We start from the raw sequence: 6,000 nt of genomic DNA on the forward strand, positions 1-6,000 counted from the left end.
CACCTCAGCTAGGCAGCGTGAGTGAATGGGAAGAATGAGTCATAAGACTGCTGCAAAAAGAAAATCAGATCGGGGCATCCAAAGTTCTCAGCCTGGTACCCACAGGGGCCAGAAGACAAAGCTCTCAGCCTGGTAACAACAGGGGCCAGAAGACAAAGTAGATCCCTTGCAATTGGAGATACAAATGGTTGTGAACCACCATATGAGAGCTGGGAGCCGGGGTTCTTCTCAAGAGAGGCCTGCGTTCTTAACCACTGAGCCACACCTTCAGCCCCACATTTGTTTTTCTTAAATACCCTTTAAGGAGTAATTTAAGATACTGTACCTTAATGTATCAAGAGCTGACTAAATAACCTTGACTCATCATGGCTCTTGACTGTCTATAACTCTAGGCCCAGAGGACACCTCTGGCTTCTGAGGGCAATTAGCAGCCATGTGCACATATCTCATACAGACACACACCTACACATAATTAAAAATAAAAAATAAATATTAAAAAAATCAAACTAGAAGGCGGAAAATGAGGAGAGGAGGATGAGGAGGAGGAGGAAAAAAGGACAGAGAGGAGGAGGCATTCCTGTGTGGGAAGTGGATGCACTCCTGGGAACCCTGTACTTTGCTGTCCAGCCTGAACTGATGCAGACATGAGGGGGCAGGGTTCTAGACCCCACAGACCAGCTTAGCAGAAACTCTACAAGTCACAGTGGGGATCCTGGGGTGAGTGACTCATGCCCACCTGTGTCCTTAACCACCTGTGAATATTTTGAAGCAACTGTTAAAATAAGTGAGAGAAGTCTCGCCAAGGCTGAGTTGTCATTGTCACCAATGTGCAAAGGGGGACCAGACTCATTGGTGTGCCCTCTCTCACCCCTGCTAATTGAAGATGAGATGCCAGGAATTCCTTGGTGTAAGGTAAAAGAAATAACTCAAAGCTTGGGGGACATAAGAATGCTGGAGGTTTGGAAAGTCTCAGTCCTTGGACTTCATTATCAGCCCTGCAGGGATGGGGCTAAGGGTCCATCCATGCCTTTGGCCCTGGATCCGGGTCATCAGATTGTTTCACCAGCCCAGCATAGAGTGAAGCTTATATAAATAAAAATCTGTGTCATGAGTAAAAGAAAAAGGGGGGGCAGGGGAGGTGTTGGAGTGGACTTTGATAAACTGACACTGGGAAGAACTGCACAGCTTCTCCAACAACTCATTTCTAATGATGCAGGGGTGGCAGAGGTCGGGCTAGAGGCATGACAGGTGTCACTACAAATGCAGGGAGTGGGGGCTGAAGCCCAGGTGCAGCTTCAGCTGTTGCCCAGACTCCCCACATGCCGAGGCCCTCATACATACAGTTTCCATAGTAAAGAATCACATTAGTTATTTTTCTCCTTGCAACAAAACAAACAAACAAACAAACAAAAAACCAAAACCACAAAAAGCTAACAATGGCAATTAAAGCAGGGAAGGGCTTGTTCTGATTCACCATTTGTGGGGTCAGTCTATCTGGACAGGGAAGCCATGGTGGCAAGCATGTGAGGTGGCTGGTCACAAAACACCAGCAGCCGGGAAGCAAGGATGAATGCTGTTCACCTTGTTCTCTTCTCTCTTCCTGTTTATGTAGTCAACGTGCCTTCCACATTCAGGTGTCTCTTCCCTGCTCAGGTAAAACATTCCAGGAAATGCCCTCATAGACATATATAAGATGTATTTCCATGGAGACGCTAAACGTTATTAAGCTGATGATGAAGACTCAACACCTTAAGGAATCTGCCAATGTGGAAACTAATGGGCACACCTCCTGTTGCCACCTTCTCTATTTCTACTAATATCAGGGAGAATGAAAGGGGACACAGTACTCTGAGTTTGCTCATCATGTCCACTACTAAAGTGGTTGTCCTTTTTGTCATGTCTCTGTCCTCACACCTAGCCCATCTTCAGCCTCCGCATCACAGGGATAGTGCTGGCCTCTATGCCTGTCTCCTCTCCTGGGTTTTCTGGCATGATTCACTGTCCTTTAGTTGCCTTTAAAGCAACTCTTTCATTGGGTTTGAGACAGGCTCTCACTCTACAGCTCTGGCTAGACCAGATTGATCCCAAGAATGACACACAAGTGCTTGACCACATTCTAGCTCCCCCAGCAGAAAGTTTTTTTTTTTTAAACTACCTTGTGGGTATTCATCACACACTGGTTGAATAAAATAGCTTCCCCATAGGGACTGGTCTCTTCCATGGTTCATTTCTCTCTGGCATTATTTACTTTCCTGCTGATTGAGGGATCAGTCTTAGTTCTGTCTGGAAGAAGGAACAGCATAGGGCTGCCGACTTGTCTGCCACCACTGACTTCTTGTCCCACCTTTGAGATCTTCTAGAATACCGGGCAGTGTTCTCAGCAAGCCTCTCTCAAAGCTCTATCTAGTCCACTGTCTTTTACATAATATTTAAAATGTATTCTTTCAGAATTTCATATACATCTATGATGTATTTTGATCATACCCACCCACCATTTCCCCACAGACCCTCCCAACTTTATGTCATTTTGGAGTGGAGCCATCACTAGAACGGTCAATCTATACCAGTGGTCACACTCTCAAAGAAAAGTGGCTCTCCCCTTCCCAGCAGCCACCAGTTGCTAATAGGTACTCAGCAAGGGGGCAGGCTTCATGGCGACTTCCTCATTTCACCTGCATTGGAACTGGCTTGATCTTGTGCAGGTAACTGTGGCTGCCGTGAGGTCACAGCAGCCATGCCATGTCCAAAGGGCAGTATTGCACATCATTCCTTACCATCTGCCAAATCTTCCTGTCCCTCTGCCTTGTTGCTCCCTAAGCCTCCATGAGGTTGCTATAGATGTCCCATTTAGCAGTCACTATTCACAGTTCTTCCACCAGTATGTTTCTCTGCATTAACCACTGTCAACTGTAAACAAGAAGCCTCTGACCATGGCTGAGAGTGTTGTGCCCAAATTCTGAACCCCCAAATCACCAAGAGACCCATTCTGATGCAAATGCAGTCTTTTATTATTAACGAGCTAACCGAATTAACTTGGGCCCTTCTTTCCAACACAGCAGTTGGCATAAGAAGGCCCCTGAGAATTGCGAGGTGGGGGTGGGGGAAAATGTATTGCGCAGAGTAAGGGGAGTATCTAGGGGGGTACAGTCTCAGGATTGGTGTACATTTGGGCTTGGACGACCTGTCCTGTGTAGATTGGTCAACTGGTTGCTATGGCCTATAGGCCCTCCCAGGCTGGTTGCTATGCTCTGCACTGTAAAGCTTGCCCAAAGCCTGCCCAAACTTCTGATTGGTTCTTTGCCGCCTGGTGGGTAGCTGACCTCCTAGTGACTGGGAGGAGGGGCAAGGTCAGGCAAGCACATGTTGCTTAACCTTTTCTGCAGCCTGTCATGGCTGCTAAAACAGGGTGCTGGGTGAGGGTCTGGTCCCTTCATTAGCAGCAAAGATTTATGGGCATAAACATTTAGAAGGCCAGTTAGCAAAACAGTGGGTTCTCTAGCCCTTGGGGCTTGTAACTACCCAAGCTTTGACCACGTTTACAGTATCAGGCATGACTTCCTTCTGTGAAACTAGCCTAAACTCCTATCAGAAAACTGTAACAATCATGCCACTATTGCACTAGAAGGCACATATGACCTGCCAGTTTGTTATTGTAGCATGGTCCAGGACTAAGACCACTGATACCTTTTCTCATTGGCCTGCATAGCACCTTCTAGTTCCATGAAGACTAGCCAACAGGGTTGGCTAGAGTTTTCTAGTCAGCTAATGGTTGATTTGTCTTATGTTCTACAACAAAAGGTGTGGTGTATTCAGCATTGGGGTCTTATCACCTAGTTATGGTAGGAAATTAAGGCTATACCTGTGTTCTCCCTGACCAACAACTCATAGAAGTATCCCACATGGTCCCAAGCTTTAAATAACCCATGTCTTCTGGAAGCAGTATTGTCCTCACCCCTTACTGCAGGGTATACCTCCACTCAAAATCCTTCAGAAATTATGTTGTAATTAGCTTACAGATTAGTGAGTCTCCACAAGTCTTTCATAATCCTTAGTTTTGCCTAACCCTTTCTCCCTGCTTATGCCTTTAGTCCCCAGTACCCCCACCTTTTCTTTAATATTACATTCATCCATTCTTTCCTTTTCCTTTTTTTTTTTTTTTTTTTTTTTTTTTTTCAGACAGGGTTTCTCTGTGTAGCTTCAGAGCCTGTCCTGGAACTCCCTCTGTAGACCAGGCTGGCCTCAAACTCACAGAGATCTGACTGCCTGTCTCCTGAGTGCAGGATACATGTTTTCTACTATTTTTTCCTATTGCATTTTTAATAGGGTTACAAGATGTTTTCCAGCACTGTATAAAAACTGGGTGCACTGGAGCACACTTATAATTCCACTTGGGAGGTGGAGGGACAAAGCTCTGGTCATCCGTGGCTACACAGAGAGCTAAGTGCCAGCCTGGGTTACATAAGACTGTTACAAAATAAATTTTGTTTTGAAAAAATATGGACAGCTTAATAGTTGGTCTTATAACATCTTTTTCTTCTCTTAAAATCACGTGTATATGTCCCTGCATGGATATATGTGCTGGCACCCCTGAAGTGGGTGTTGGACCCCGTGGAGCTAGAGTATGGGTGATTGTGAGCCTCCTGATGTGGGTGCTGGGAACTGAACTTGGATCCTACAAAAGGATGTCAATCTCAGAGCCATGTCTCCAGGCTCTTTTTGAAACCTCTTGCTTTGGTCAAAGTCAGCATCTGAGTGCTGTACATTGTTAGATTTCCCTTTACCATAGGAGGAAACAATCTGAGTCTTCAGTTTCCCAAGTGGATAGTATAGGGGCCACCAACCTGATTGGTCTAATTTGCCATTCAGTAGCACAAGATTCAGAGCAATGAGAACAATGGAAATATTCAGGTCTTGGGGATTCTGTTCCAGAGACTTTGGGAAAACTGGTAAGAATCTGGTCAATACTTTTTAGTTCATATCAGTGTTAAATTCCCTAAACACCATCCCTGATTTGGCCAGCACTGGCCTCTCCGCTCCAGATCAGGATGAGACCTCTCCCAGAAGTTGAGCTGGTTGTTAACACTCATAAGCCCCAATAAACCATCTTCAGCCAGAATATGGAAGACTTGTATTTTCAGTGGTTCGGATAACAAGACTGAAAACTCTAGTTTGCATCCTTTGTGCATTCCAATGGGATTTATATGGAGGAGGCTTTGTTTTTATACCCAATACAGATACAACGAACAGTCTGACAATAGCAAGGATATGGGCATGCAGATCCCCCAGAACTAGGAAGGCAGATAACATCCTGAGACAGGGCAGTCGACTCACGTCTCATGGAGGACATATTTCGAGAAGCATCCATGCAAAACTCAAAGAGGTGGGGAGTGGGTTAAATGGAGTGAGGGACTTATCACTAAGAAGGGAGAAAAAGTTTTAGTACATAAAGTTACATTTATGTGGTTAGTAAACCTAGAAGTTTATAATAAATGTAAGAAAAGGAAGAAATGCTTTATGTGTTGGGTTTTGTTCTTGCTGAAAACAGCATCACAATGGCCATCGCAACCAGCACAAGCTGTGGAAGGAAAATGGACCCTTAATCCATATCAGTATTTTCACCAACTGCCTATGAACACTAGATTAAAGGGAGAAGCTATGACAGCAAGCCAGCAGGCGAATAAGCTGCTTTCTCCCTGAGCTGTCAGAGGGATTGGTGCCACTCAGGCCTGCTTGCCACCTGTGTCTCCTGTCTTTTGAGGCTCTGCATGTGGTCTATAAGAGATAACTGAAGGGAGCTAGCTTTTAATTTATGCAGATTTAACTATGAGGGCAAAAGATTGCCTAGTGTGTTAATGCTTCCACACCAGGGCCCCTGGGTTATCCAGTTTACCAGTACAAGAGGGAGTGGTGTCCAATAATTGACTAATACACTGCTGGGATTTATTTATTTTTGGACTTTCTGAGTCAGGGTTTCACTGCTGGCATTTTGGGGGATAAATC

The sequence above is a fragment of the Cricetulus griseus genome, chromosome 4, assembly GCF_003668045.3.
Source record: "Cricetulus griseus strain 17A/GY chromosome 4, alternate assembly CriGri-PICRH-1.0, whole genome shotgun sequence".
NCBI lineage: Eukaryota > Metazoa > Chordata > Mammalia > Rodentia > Cricetidae > Cricetulus > Cricetulus griseus.